We start from the raw sequence: 15,108 nt of genomic DNA, 5'->3' as shown, positions 1-15,108 counted from the left end.
ACACAGAGACCAATAGATTATCACGGTTGGCTAGGTATGGTGCGAAAAAAGTTATGTACACACACACAGAGACCCATGGATTAACACGGTTGGCTACGTACGGTGCGAAAGTTACAGATAAACAAGTTTGAGTCGTGGGCCGTGGAAGTTGACCGGGCGCGTGTTGCTACTGTCGTTGAATACGGTTGGATAGACGCTGATAGAGAGACACACACAGACAAGACAGGCGGACAGACACAGACAAGAACACAGAGACGACAGAGAGACACAGGCAGAAAGAAACACAGAGGCAAACAGATGACACAGACGGACAGAGACAGAGAGATGTTGAATCGAACACACTGAACTTGCTCCATTGAAAGAGATTCCTCGATCTTCGCAATGCCCGGAAGTCATTCTTATTTTTATTGATTTAATTGCGTGTGGTGTGTACGTGCAGGCAATGTGGGATATCGATGTACACAGATATGAACAAGATCAGCAGACAAGACGTCTTTAATTTAATCGGTCTCTCCGCAAAACAAAGGAATGTTGAACACGAAATATAAATCCCACGGCCTTCGTGCGAGTCCATAATTACTGCAGCATTGCTTCAGTGCAAGCCAACTGTGGACCGGTTTTGGTGGGCAATGTCTCAACAGCAGTGGGGCTTGCTTCAAGCCATGGTTGTGAACATCCAGACGTTAATCAGCAAGGAGCACTTCTAGTCCGAGCTCGACAAAATGTACGGCAACACGTAAGACAAAATTATAATTCGTGTTGTAGAGAATGTATCTCCTCTACGTGTAACTTTAAGGTGGTATGCCTTGTAACTGATGAATGATCCGAGTGTGCTTCCTATGTCAAAGACAATGAGTTGCTCCAGATGCTTCCTGAAACACAAAAATAGCCTTTGACCTGTATCACAAGAACAACGGGTCTCACCTGAGTTATCTATACAGGTTACTTCCAAACACACACACACTTTGTCCTAACATCACTTATTCAATGTTTGACCCTTATAAAAAATAAAGTGATGCATGTACACACAATATCAGACAAGTGTTCATTCTAAATTATTGACAGGAATTTTAACAAAATTTAATTACTGCAGTGAAATATACTGCATCAGATAACATCTGATTAAGAAACTATTTTTAAAAAAATATGCAGCGTCTGCTTAACAGTGGATGTAAAACATACTATTGTAGTGTCATTCAAAACGAGTAGGCCATTGCATGCTGGCGAATTCTAAACATTAGCGACAAATTACAAGACTGAGATGAAACATCAATCATCGCCCCCTACTGACAGCCTCTTGTTCACATAATCTTTGGTTCTTTCAGTAAAGTCACATAGGTAGAAAAAATAATAGATCACGACGTTTCGATCGTAACACAAGCGGTCGTCCTCAGGCGGAAAAAATAATAAATGCAGGCCGGTGCAGGGCCACTACCCTGTGCCACACAGGGGCAGCTGCTACTTGGGGATGCTCTTCGAGTGTTTCAGACGAGATCCGAAACTCCGAGTTGCCGAGGCAATTAAGCAAGCACCGAATGAATGCAATTATTATGACAACATAGTGAATGCTTGGGGGATTCTTGGCTCTCGCTCCTGGTCAGAGATCTCCCCAACCCACGGGCCCACAAAGACTGGCCGCTCGCTCTTACTCTGCAGGTTGAACCTAGGAATTGAGTGTTCAACTTCACATTCTTTTCATTAAAGGCCTGTGACAAAGGTGCATCTATTGTAGCGACCGTCTCAAGCTTACACATCTACCGGGTCTCCATTTGACTTTGTATTGTCTAGGAGCAAGTCCACCCACACCTCCACTTCCATGAATTGCTGGGAGTTGCCTCGCTCTGCCTCAGTCAGAATTCACCTCTGGCTTCACGTTGCCTCCATCAATGTGAAGGTCCGACTTTGGAGTTGAATCATCTTCACATTTCACCATCACCTCTTCCCTCTTCACCATCACCTCTTCATATTTCACCTTGATACCTTTAAAAGTGTCCAAGCTGGGATTTTCTTCCGGTTCGTGTTTCATGAGGGATGGGCTTATTGTGGCACTTTGACTTTCACAAGCTGATTTCAGACTCCACTCCTTGCAGATCTTCTGATGCTTCTGTGTTCTCTGGTGTACTTGAAGATTTTATGAATGTGCAAACGCCTTCCTGCAGAGTGGACCTCAAGGGTTTCTCTCCTGTGTGTATTCTCTGGTGTGTTACAAGAGATGACTGTGCAAACGCCTTCCCACACACACTGCACTTGAAGGGTTTCTCTCCCGTGTGTGTTCTCTGGTGGACTTTAACATGTGGTGACTGTGAAAACGCCTTCCCGCACAGAGTGCACTTGAAGGGTTTCTCTCCCGTGTGTGTTCTCTCGTGTGCTTGAAGATGTGATGACTGTGCAAACATCATCCCGCACAAAAAGCACCTGAAGGGTTTCTCTCCCGTGTGTTCTCTTGTGTTTTTTAAGAACAGATGACAGTGAAAATGCCTTCCCACACACAGTGCACTTGAATGGTTTCTCTCCTGTGTGTGTTCTCTGATGTTTTTAAAGAACAGTTGACTGTGAAAATGCCTTCCCACACACAGTGCACCTGAAGGGTTTCTCTCCCGTGTGTGTACTCTGGTGTCTTTGCAGACTTAATGAATGTGCAAACGCCTTCCCACACACAGTGCACCTGAAGGGTTTCTCTCCCGTGTGTTCTCTGGTGTCTTTGCAGACTTAATGAATGTGCAAACGCCTTCCCACACACACTGCACTTGAAGGGTTTCTCTCCCGTGTGTGTTCTCTGGTGCTCTTTAAGATGTGGGGACTGTGCAAACGCCATCCCACACACACTGCACTTGAAGGGTTTCTCTCCCGTGTGTGTTCTCTGGTGCTTTTTAACAACAGATGACTGTGAAAATGCCTTCCCACACACACTGCACTTGAAGGGTTTCTCTCCTGTGTGTGTTCTCTGGTGTTTTTTAAGAGTAGATAAATCTGAAAATGCCTTCCCACACACACTGCACTTGAAGGATTTCTCTCCCGTGTGTGTTCTCTGGTGTATTACGAGATGATATGACTGTGTAAACGCCATCCCGCACATCGTGCACCTGAAGGGTGCACGAACATTACCATTTTCCCTGCTTCTTGAGTTTGTGCTCAATACTTTACCGTGTACAGGGCCATGGCGGTGTGGGGGCCGACGTCCACCCCACCGCCCTCGCTAGGCAGGTGGGGCGCGACGTCCGCCCCTTCCGCCGCCTCCTCCACCGCGTCGGTCGGCTCCCGCCGGGCCCCCGCCGACCGAGCGATCGGGTCCCCCGCGCTAGCGCCCTCTCCGAGGGACAGACTCGTGCTGCTGGCTCACGGCCGCACGGAGTAAACCCACGCACCCCCGCGCGCACCGCGGCTATCGCTAGCGCAGCGGACAGCGGCACGCTAGCGCCTGCACCGGCGAGCGATTACCTCCACGAGCATCCGCGCGCACCGCAGCCGCCGTTAACACGGGGCCCGAACGGTCTCGCACCTGCGGGCGATTATCTCAACGCGCGTCCGTGCACGCCGCGCGCCCACTACGGCTGACGCTGACGCAGCACGCGGCGGCCCACTCGCGTCCACGCCGACGGGCGATGATCTCAACGCGCGAGCTCCGGCCGCGGCTCCGCCCTCGCTCTCGCCGCGCATCCGCCCACGGAGCCGCTCCGCACGGGGATCACACGCGCACCACACCGATGCTCTCTGCTAAATTTTATTCGTGGCGCAAACCCCGCACCGCCCGGAGGGAATATTCTACGAGCGGAGCCTAGGCCTACCGCTACCCAAGTCCACAAATGCTCGCACGCCCCATCACGTACCTCGCGGCCATGCTCACGGCGTCGCGCGGACGCCGTGAGAGTCGGTAGGGACGAAGACGAAAGGGAACTTTGCCTATCGCCGCCTCGTAGCGGCGCTCGCCGGCGTCGCATGGATGCCGCGGGCGGCTCGAGAAGGCGGGGAGCGTTGCGTGCGACTCGTCGCCGCCGACCCGGCGAACCTTCGCGCACCCAAACAATTTGAAGCCAACTCAGGGGCGCCGCAATGTGACTTGCTCTGCGAGGGTCGGCCATTCTCCTGGCACCGGGAAACCGCGGGACTTTCATCCCAGAGACCCTTCGGATGAAAACCCGTCGTGACGGGCAATCCCCCGCCAGGACGCTACATGTGCGCGCTGCAGGTGCGTGCTCGGTGTGGGGGGCCACGGGGGAGTCGAGGCGCCGGCAGAGTTGCTCCGAGACCGTGGCACCACAACGGATCGGGAATTGTGTTGAAATCCGGCTCACGCAAAAGCACAAAAGGGGCGACCCAACGGGACCCGAAATCAAATCGATTCGCCGAGTCGACAAATGTGCACATCGCCCCGGGGATGGCAACTGACAGTCGAGTACGGAAAATCGTGATGTGAACAGATTCTGTTTATGTGCGACACAACTTCACGCCACATGGTCCCACGGGGAAAGACGGTGGCGTAAGTAAATACAAAAACGAACCAGTAAACCATTGGTGATTGAATTTAGATTTAAAGCTTTCGTGACTGCAGGGATTCATATTCTTGGTTCTTTCGGTAAAGTCACGTATAAGGAAAACAATAAAATAATAAAAATATAAAACAATAAAATTCTCACGACGTTTCGACTGCAACACAAGCAATCATCATCAGGTGTGAAAACCACAGCAAGAAAATTTGAAAAAAAATTGGTAATTGATCAAAGCTTTGAAGGTGATGATGCAGGAAAATTATATTATGATGCTGTGGGAAAAGGTAATAAGTTACTCTAAAGTGCCTGGCCATGGAAACATTGGTAATGATTAGGAAAACGTCTTAAATATGTTGACGTGTAAATCAGCAAATCAAATTAAATCCACAGAGGAGGGAAAGAAGGATCCCAAATATGCGACACTCAGAACCAAAAGTGGCAGAGACTCGGCCGAGGGAGTGGAGAGAGAGGAAGAGACTTTTCAGGACTTTATTTCCACTAAAAAATTTACAAAAAAACATTACAGGAAAAAAACACCTAAATTGAAAATCAATAAAACATCAAACTCTTAACAGCGGTATGTGCATGACATACAAATGGCACCGGGATAGAAGCTGTGGAAACGAGGCGGTGCACGGACATCTCCGTGTGCAGCAAAGTTGTTCAAGGGTTTTTCAATTTTATAAAGAATCAAAAGTTTTGACATCAGAATGCGATGTGAACAATATATATTTTTCTCCCGTACAAAACGAAATGTCAAACACCTGAATTCGTTTTTTCTTCAAGGATTCTGTTGTCGTAGTTACGTATGCAGTCTGCAAGTTTTTTTAATGTGGGCACGTGCAAATATTGTCTGGGTACATGAAAATATTTATTTGAAAATGTGTCCTAGACACTATATTTGTAAGTTAATAAAAGTAGAATTGAAACATTAGCACAATGTAGATTTGTATATTGTAGGGTAGAAATATATTTATCATAGCGATGATCTAATATTGGTTTAATACAATTTATATTTTTACTTAGAATACTTTAGCCATGCAAAAGACTAAATATAATGCTTGTGTTTTAAAAGAAAATAATATATTTACCAGGATTAAAGTTGTGCGAAATATGTTATAAAATCTGAGGCTTGGAGAATTGCATGCTGGGAATTAAATTGAGAAAGAAAGGGGTTAATGTATGGCTTGCAGAGCAGGCACACGTTACAGAGATTATTGACAAAACAGAATGCGATGTGAACAATATATATTTTTCTCCGCTACATTTTCAAAACGAAATGGCGTCGACATGTCAAACACCTGAATTAGTTTTTTCTTCAAGGATTCTGTTGTCGGTTTTCATTAAAGTGTAATGACAGGGTAACACCTGCTGACATCACAGGGTGACACCTGCTGACATCACAGGGTGACACCTGCTGACATCACAGGGTGACACCTGCTGACATCACAGGGTGACACCTGCTGACATGACAGGGTGACACCTGCTGACATCACAGGGTGACACCTGCTGACATCACAGGGTGACACCTGCTGACATGACAGGGTGACACCTGCTGACATCACAGGGTGACACCTGCTGACATGACAGGGTGACACCTGCTGACATGACAGGGTGACACCTGCTGGCCTGGGAAGGGCTCCATGGGTATGGCCACAGAGGTAACAACCAATCAGGGAAGGAGGCGCATCTGGGGCAAAGGCAACAGGTGGGGCTAGCCGAGTTACTCCGGTCACCTGCTCGAAAGGTTCCACGAGAGGGCGTGGCCGGGGGCAGGGCCTAGCCACGCCTCTGGCCACGCCCTCTCGTGGAACCTGCTCCAAGGTTCCACGAGAGGGCGTGGCCAGAGGCAGGGCCTAGCCACGCCTCCGTCCACGCCCTCTCGTGTAACCTGCTCCAAGGTTCCACGAGAGGGCGTGGCCAGAGGCGGGGCCTAGCCACGCCTGGGGGGATATAAGGGGGAGCGGACCCGGAGCTCGGGGCTCGTGCGTGGGGTCTCGGGTCCTGGCGTGTCGCCGTTCGCCGGCATCTCTCTCCGTCGTCGTCACGCCGCCAGCCGGAATCGTGGCCAAGAAGGGCCGGCATAGTCACGAGACGTTAACGTGGAAAGTCATTTGGTGAGACGTGCGTAGCGAGCGAGGTAGCGGCGCGTGGTCCGGTGAGAAGGAGCGACGAGTCAAATGAGAGAGGCGCAACGTGAAGTCAGGGGTGGTCCCCCCCCCCCCACCGAGGGAAAAAGGAAAGGAGGCGGATGGCTGAGTGGAGAGCGTGCGGGAACGTGAACGTGGAGAGCGAGTGGCCGGGCAATTTGCAGTTTGACGGCAAACGCCGCAATGGACGTGAGGTTCAGAGTGAACGCTAAGTGAGGGCTCGTGGGTAGAACATCGTCAGTGGTGTGACGAACGCCGCTGCAATAGACACATGCGCTACGGGTACATGTCGCTTTTGTTGCAGGTACAGCACGTGGCGACCACCTGCCGGCTCACGGAGAAGGAGCCGGGTTACGTCGAGAGGCCCTGGAAGAGGCAGCTGGGAGGCGGTGTCGCGGCAGGGGCTGGGCACATTCTCAGAGGATTCGCCTTGGTGAGGATGTTGTAGGCGTGCTGACACGCCACCTCCCGTGCTCCCTCCTCGCTGGAGCTCAGAAATGCGGGGAAGATGCTGGCGCCTTCTCCCATCCCGGGAATCGACACCTTATAGAGGAGGCCCGCGTGCATCCCGGGCCCCGAGTGAGCGTGCAGCTCGAAGATCGGGTAGCTGATGCCGGAGGTCCGGCACAGCATCCGCAGCCGCCCCGCCCACGACAGCATGGCCACCTCCGGCAGCGCCTCGAGAGCCACGGGCATGGGCCGCAGGTGGCGAGGTACCCACCACAGGCACGTGTGTGCCCCCCAGCCCTCAAACAGGCTGTGTGCGGCTTTGCCGGTGGCCGTGCACTCCGGCTCCGGCAGGTCTGGCACCGCTGCCTCCATCTCCTCCTCGTCTTCCGTTGCCGCGGCCGCAGCCGCAGCCACCGTGTGCCACTCCGGGATGGCCCAGTCCACCTTGATGGTCCGGCCCCATAGCTGGAAGTTGATTCGAAGGAGCTTCTTCCGGGCCATGGCGGCCGCGTGATGGCTCCCGTACTCGATGAACGCGTAGCCTCGGTTGAGGGTTTTGTCCCAGCGACAGACGCTCATCTTGACGTCCACCACGCCCTCGGTGGCACCGCTCATCGCCATCATCACCTCCGCTCGTTTCTTGTCTTTTGGCAGCCCCCCAATGAAGAGGCGGCGATTGTCCACGCTGATGCAGACTCCAATGCGGCGTCCGGGACGGATCTCTAATTTGTTGAGTTTCTTGACGGCATCCGTGGCTTGGGCGAGCGTCGCGTAGGTAGCGAACGCATAGCCGCGGGTCTCTCCGCCGTGCTCCATCATGAGGCGGAGCTGGTAGAGCTTCCCCACCGTCTCCAGCACGGGCACCAGCTCATCCTCGTAGAGGTCGCGCGGGATCCTCCCTAGAAACACCTCGCAGCCACGGGCGGGAGGGGGCCCCTGCCAGTCAGGCGGCGGTCCGAACTTCCTCTGTCTGCTCTCCTGGACGATGTTGTACCCCGTGCGCAACATGCGGTCCAGCAAGACCTTCATATAGGCCATGCCGAGCACCGGTGGTTTGGCTGCTATGGTGATGCTGGGGCGGCGGCTTGGGGCCCGGTGGAGCCCTTGACGCTCCGCGCGGTCGCCTCGTGCCGGCAAAGCCACAGGGGGAATCAACTCCTGAAGAGCCAAATCCCTGGCAGGAACTCGCTCGGCCCAAACCTACAGGGGATAGGAAGAGAGAGGGAGAGAGGGAGAGAGTGGAGAGAGAGATGGATGGAGAGAGAGACGCGTTTAAGCAGAGCTACCTATATAAACTCATAATAAAGGTTTTTGGGTTAGATCGCGTTATTTATAAATGTGTCGTAACCCCTCCACCACCCGACACGGCCAATCAGCAAAAAAGTGTCACGTTGACAAAAGACAAATAATTCACATTAAAACCATATTTTTGGTTTAGATATGTGGATGACACTTTGGTTGTCTGGCCACATGGTAAAGATACACTTAATGATTTTCTAAATCATCTCAATGCACAAAACCCGGCCATCCAGTTCACCATGGCAATGGAGGTGAATAACACACTCCCATTCCTAGATATTTTGCTTGGAAAAGGCCTAAACGGTAAAATAACACACAGCGTTTACAGAAAGCAAACGCACACTGATGCCTATCTGAATGCAGATTCGCATCATCATCCAGCTCAGAAATCCTCTCTTATCAAGACGCTCATACATCGGGCTAAAACAGTGTCAGATGGTGAAAGTCTAGTGAGAGAGATCAAACACGTTAAAGACGCACTAAGACAGAATGGCTACAATAATGCTCAAATCAACAGAGCACTGAATGCCAAATCACGATCGCAAAGCAATACTGCTGAAAGCGATCAGATTGTTAAAACAATAAAAATTCCATATATCTCAGGAGTAACTGACAAATTAACCCATGTTTTGCAAAAGCAAAACATTACAGTAAGATTTGGTACAGTACACAAAATTCAAAAACTAGTATCTTGCACTAAAGACGCATTACCTAAATTATCAACAGAAAGTGTATATCGGATTAATTGTTTATGTGGCAGATGCTATATTGGACAGATGGGACGTAACATCAGCGTAAGACTAAAATAACATCAGAGAAATATTAAATTATCTCAAACACAACTGTCAGCAGTGGCAGAACATGCTTGTCAACAAGGACACTCAATTGATTTTGATAACGTTGAAGTGTTGTGTAAAACTAATTATTACTGGCAAAGACTAATTAGAGAATCCATTGAAATTGAGAGGAATAAAAATAACTTTAATCGCTCTGACAGCTACAGGCTTAGTGCGTCCTGGAAGCGTATTATTAAATAATACACATTACAATTCCTTATAGGGGAAACACATACTAATAAACGGATTACTAACATAGCATGTAATCACTAACACGCATTACAACTAATTACTAATCTACAACTCATTACTAATCATAACCATTGACTGATTACTAATCGATTACATAATTACAATACCCCCCCCCCATCCGCCTCTAATCACTGCACCTGATATGAGTTAAATGATGACATCACCCTGCTGCTGCTCTATTTAAGACCGGGAGCAAGTGGAGAGGGCTTTACCATTCTGGCGAATTGCCCGATGATGTCGGATGTATTTACCAGCGAAACGTCACAGTACTACTCAAACTGTAAATGTTGTGGATTCACTCTTCAACACACCGGTGGGCTAAAGTAGTGAACTATTTGTCTTTTGTCAACGTGACACTTTTTTTGCTGATTGGCCGTGTCGGGTGGTAGAGGGTTACGACACATTTATAAATAACGCGATCTAACCCAAAAACTTTTATTATGAATAATATTGGTCGCGAAAGCCTACGTGTTAAACTATATAAACTCGAAAAATCACAATGAACTTAAAAAGAAACCCAAGAAACTGTGACCTGACTTTTGTACCGCCCTGTATAATAATCATTACCCCTCACCCCCTGTACACCCCCCCCACCCTCCGCAGTACCCCTCCTCACTCATCCACTCACTCACCGAGTCGCTCACACATTCACCCACCCATTTACTCGCCCACTCACTCAGCCACTCACCCACCCACACACTCACCCAACCACTCATACACTCACTCGTCCAGTCGCTCACATACTCATCTACACACTCACCCACCCACACACTCACCCAGTCGCTCCCTCACTCACACACTCACCCATTCGCTCACACACTCACACATCCACCCACTCACTCACCCAGTTGCTCACCCAGTTGCTCACTCACTCACACAGTCACCCACCCACTCATCCACCCACACACTCACCTAGTCGCTCACCTAGTCGCTCACACACTCACCTCACACACTCACTCACTCACCCACTCACCCACACACTCACTCACCCAGTCGCTCACACACTCACCACCCACTCACCCACCCACTCACCCACACACTCACTCACCCAGTCGCTCACACACTCACCACCCACTCACCCACCCACTCACCCAGTCGCCCACACACTCACCTCACACACTCACTCACTCACCCAGTTGCTCACCCAGTTGCTCACTCACTCACACAGTCACCCAGCTACTCATCCACCTACACACTCACCTAGTCGCTCACCCAGTCGCTCACACACTCACCTCACACACTCACTCACTCACCCACTCACCTACACACTCACTCACCCAGTCGCTCACACACTCACCACCCACCACCCACCCACTCACCCAGTCGCCCACACACTCACCTCACACACTCACTCACTCACCCACTCACTCACTCACCCACCCACACACTCACTCACCCAGTCGCTCACACACTCACCACCCACTCACCCACCCACTCACCCAGTTGCCCACACGCTCACCCACTCACTCACCTGCTCGCTCACCCAGCCACTCACCCAGCCACTCACTCACAACAATCGCCACTAATTGGCGGTGACGTCACCACAACGCTTGTGCCAGGGTCACGTGGTTAGCGGTAATCAATTGAAGATGGAGGGGTTAATTAATTGAAGGTGGAGAGGGGCTTAATTAATTAATTACTGCTAACCACGTGAGCCTGGCACATGCGTCGTGGTGACGTCACTGCCAATTAGTGGCGATTGTTGTGAGTGGGTGGATGTGTGTGGGCGGGTGAGTGGATGGTGAGTGTCTGGGTGAGTGTCTGGGTGAGTGGGTGGATGTGTGAGTGGGTGGGTGAGTGGGTAACCCCTCCACCTTCAATTAAGTGAATTAAGGTGGAGGGGTTACCAGCCCCTCCACCTTCAATTAATTAGCCGCTATGGTGGTCGCAAATGCCCTGAGAGAAGAGGACGATTGGAATTGGCCCTCCACCCCACAGCACTGTCCGGCACCACGGGGAGGTAGGGAGTTGTTTTTGTCAACAACAACAACGACGCTTGTGCCAGGCTATGTGCACCCTGAGGCCACGTGAAGTGTCAAACGTCCCGCTGGCAGGTCACGGGGCAGACCCAGGTGCCACGGGTCGACTGACTGAGATGACTGGCTGATGCACCACCTGTGCCTCCTACTCCGCCAAACTCACCCACTCACCCAGACACTCATACACTCACTCGTCTAGTCGCTCACATACTCATCTACACACTCACCCACCCACACACTCACCCAGTCGCTCACTCACTCACACACTCACCTATTCGCTCACACACTCACACACCCACTCACTCACCCAGTCGCACGCACACTCACACACCCACTCACTTACCCAGTTGCTCACCCAGTTGCTCACTCACAAAGTCACCCACCCACTCATCCACCCACACACTCACCTAGTCGCTCACCCAGTAGCTCACACACTCACCACCCACTCACCCACCCACTCACCCAGTCGCCCACACGCTCACCCACCCACTCACCCACTCTCTCAGCCACTCACCCACTCACTCACCTGCTCGCTCACCCAGCCGCTCATCCAGCCACTCACAACAACCGCCACTAATTGGCGGTGACGTCACCACGACGCTTGTGCCAGGGTCACGTGGTAAGCGGTAATTAATTGAAGGTGGAGATGGTTTAATTAATTAATGCTAACCACGTGAGCCTGGCACAAGCGTCGTGGTGACGTCACCGCCAATTAGTGGCGGTTGTGAGTGGCTGGGTGAGTGGGCAGGTGGCTGAGTGGGTGGGCGAGTGGGTGGGTGAGTGGATGGGCGAGCGAGTGGGTGAGCGAGCGTGTGGGCATGTGGTTGGGTGGGTGTGTGAGTGGGCGACTGGGTGAGTGGGTGGGTGCGTGGGTGGGCGACTGGATGAGTGGGTGGATGTGTGTCTGGGTGAGTAGGTGGGTGAGTGGGTGGGCGACTGGGTGAGTGGGTGTGTGTGTGGGCGGGTGGTTGGGTGGGTGAGTGGACGACTGGGTGAGTGGGTGGGTGGGTGAGTGAGTGGGTGGTGAGTGTCTGGGTGAGTGGGTGGGTGAGTGAGTGGGCAACTGGGTGAGTGGGTGGATGTGTGAGTGTCTGGGTGAGTGTCTGGGTGAGTGGGTTGGCGACTGGGTGAGTGGGTGGATGTGTGAGTGTCTGGGTGAGTGGGTGGGTGAGTGGGTAACCCCTCCACCTTCAATTAAGTAAATGAAGGTGGAGGGGTTACCAGCCCCTCCACCTTCAATTAATTAGCCGCTATGGTGGTCGCAAATGCCCTGAGAGTAGAGGCCGATTGGAATTGGCCCTCCACCCCACAGCACTGTCCACGACAACGTTGCCCGTCCGGCACCACGTGGAGGTAGGGAGTTGTTTTTGCCAACAACAACAACAACCGCCATTCGCCACTAAGTGGCGGTGACGCCACCACGACGCTTGTGCCAGGCTAGGTGCACCTTGAGGCCACGTGAAGTGTCGAACGCCCGCTGGCAGGAAGTCACGGGGCAGGCCCAGCAGGTGCCACGGGTCGACTGAGACGGCTGAGATGACTGGCTGATGCACCACCTGTGCCTCCTACTGCACCAAACTCACCCACTCACCCAATCGCTCACTCACTCACCGACACACTCACCCACACACTCGCCCAGACACTCATACACTCACTCGTCCAGTCGCTCACATACTCATCTACACACTCACCCACCCACACACTCACCCAGTCGCTCACTCACTCACACACTCACCTATTCGCTCACACATTCACACACCCACTCACTCACCCAGTCGCACACACAATCACTCACTCACCCAGTTGCTCATCCGCTCACTCACTCACACAGTCACCCACCCACTCACTCTCCCATTCACACATACACACTCACACACCCACTCACTCACCCAGTTGCTCACTCACTCACACAGTCATCCACCCACTCATCCACCCACATACTCACCCAGTCGCTCACCCAGTCGCTCACACACTCACCTCACACACTCACTCACCCACTCACCTACACACTCACTCACCCAGTCGCTCACACACTCACCACCCACTCACCCACCCACTCACCCAGTCGCCCACTCACTCACCCACCCACACACTCACTCACCCAGTCGCTCACACACTCACCACCCACACACAGTGTACACACACACACACACAGTGTACACACACAGTGTATACACACACAGTATACACACAGTGTACACACACAGTGTACACACACACACAGTGCACACACACACACAGTGTACACACAGTGTAAACACACACAGTGTACACACACACAGTGTACACACACACATTGTGTACACACACAGTATATACACATAGTGTGTATGTACATACATAGTGTATATACGTACACACAGTGTACACACACATTGTGTACACACACATTGTGTACACACACACAGTGTACACACACAGTGTACACACACATTGTACACACACACACAGTGTACACACACACAGTGTACACACACAGTGTACACACATACACACAGTGTACACACACACAGTGTACACACACACAGTGTATACACACAGTGTACACACACACAGTGTACACACACAGTGTACACACAGTGTATACACACAGTGTACACACACACACAGTGTACACACAGTGCACACACACAGTGTACACAAACACTCAGTGTACACACACACATATTGTGTATACACACAGTGTACACACACACAGTGTACACACACAGTGTACACACACACATAGTGTACAAACACACAGTGTACACACAGTGTATATACACAGTGTAAACACACACAGTGTAAACACACAGTGTACACACACACACAGTGTACATACACACAGTGTACACACACAGTGTAAACACACACAGTGTACACACACAGTATATACAGTGTGTATGTACATACATGGTGTATATACGTAAACAGTGTACACACACACATTGTGTACACACACACACAGTGTACACACAGTGTACACACACAGAGTGTACACACACACACAGTGTACACACACTGTGTATACACAATGTACACACACACAGTGTACACACAGTGTACACACAGTGGTACACACACAGTGACACACACAGTGTATACACACAGTGTACACACACACTGTATACAGTGTACACACACAGTGTATACAAACAGTGTACACACACACAGTGTACACATAGACACCTGGGAGCCAGAAATCTTTCTGATGGGTCAAATACTCATTTCACTCATTACAATGCAAATCAATTTATAACATTTTTGACATGCGTTTCTCTGGATTTTTGTTGTTATTCTGTCTCTCACTGTTCAAATAAATCTACCATTAAAATTATAGACTGATCATTTCTTTGTCAGTGGGCAAACGTACAAAATCAGCAGGGGATCAAAATATTTTTATTATTATTTTATTGTTTCCATTCTACGTGGTGACTTTACCGAAATAACCAAGAAGATGAATCCCTGCAGTCACGAAAGCTTTAAATCGAAATTTGAATTGCAAATGCTTTGAGTGTGTGCACGTGCCGTGTGGAAACAAATTGTACAATACGCTTATGTTGGATATGATTATGTAATATCGTAGTATCGCCATATCGCGATAACTTTCGGAGTTAAATGTTTGTACAATTCTGCAAGAGCGTTCCGAACTTTGATCGCGTTGTGTGAACGTCAT

The sequence above is a fragment of the Petromyzon marinus genome, unplaced genomic scaffold, assembly GCF_048934315.1.
Source record: "Petromyzon marinus isolate PM22_M1 ecotype Great Lakes invasive population unplaced genomic scaffold, UKy_Petmar_22M1.pri1.0 PM_G_Scaffold_4, whole genome shotgun sequence".
In the NCBI taxonomy this organism is placed as follows: domain Eukaryota; kingdom Metazoa; phylum Chordata; class Hyperoartia; order Petromyzontiformes; family Petromyzontidae; genus Petromyzon; species Petromyzon marinus.
Note: the sequence above shows the minus strand (reverse complement) of the source record.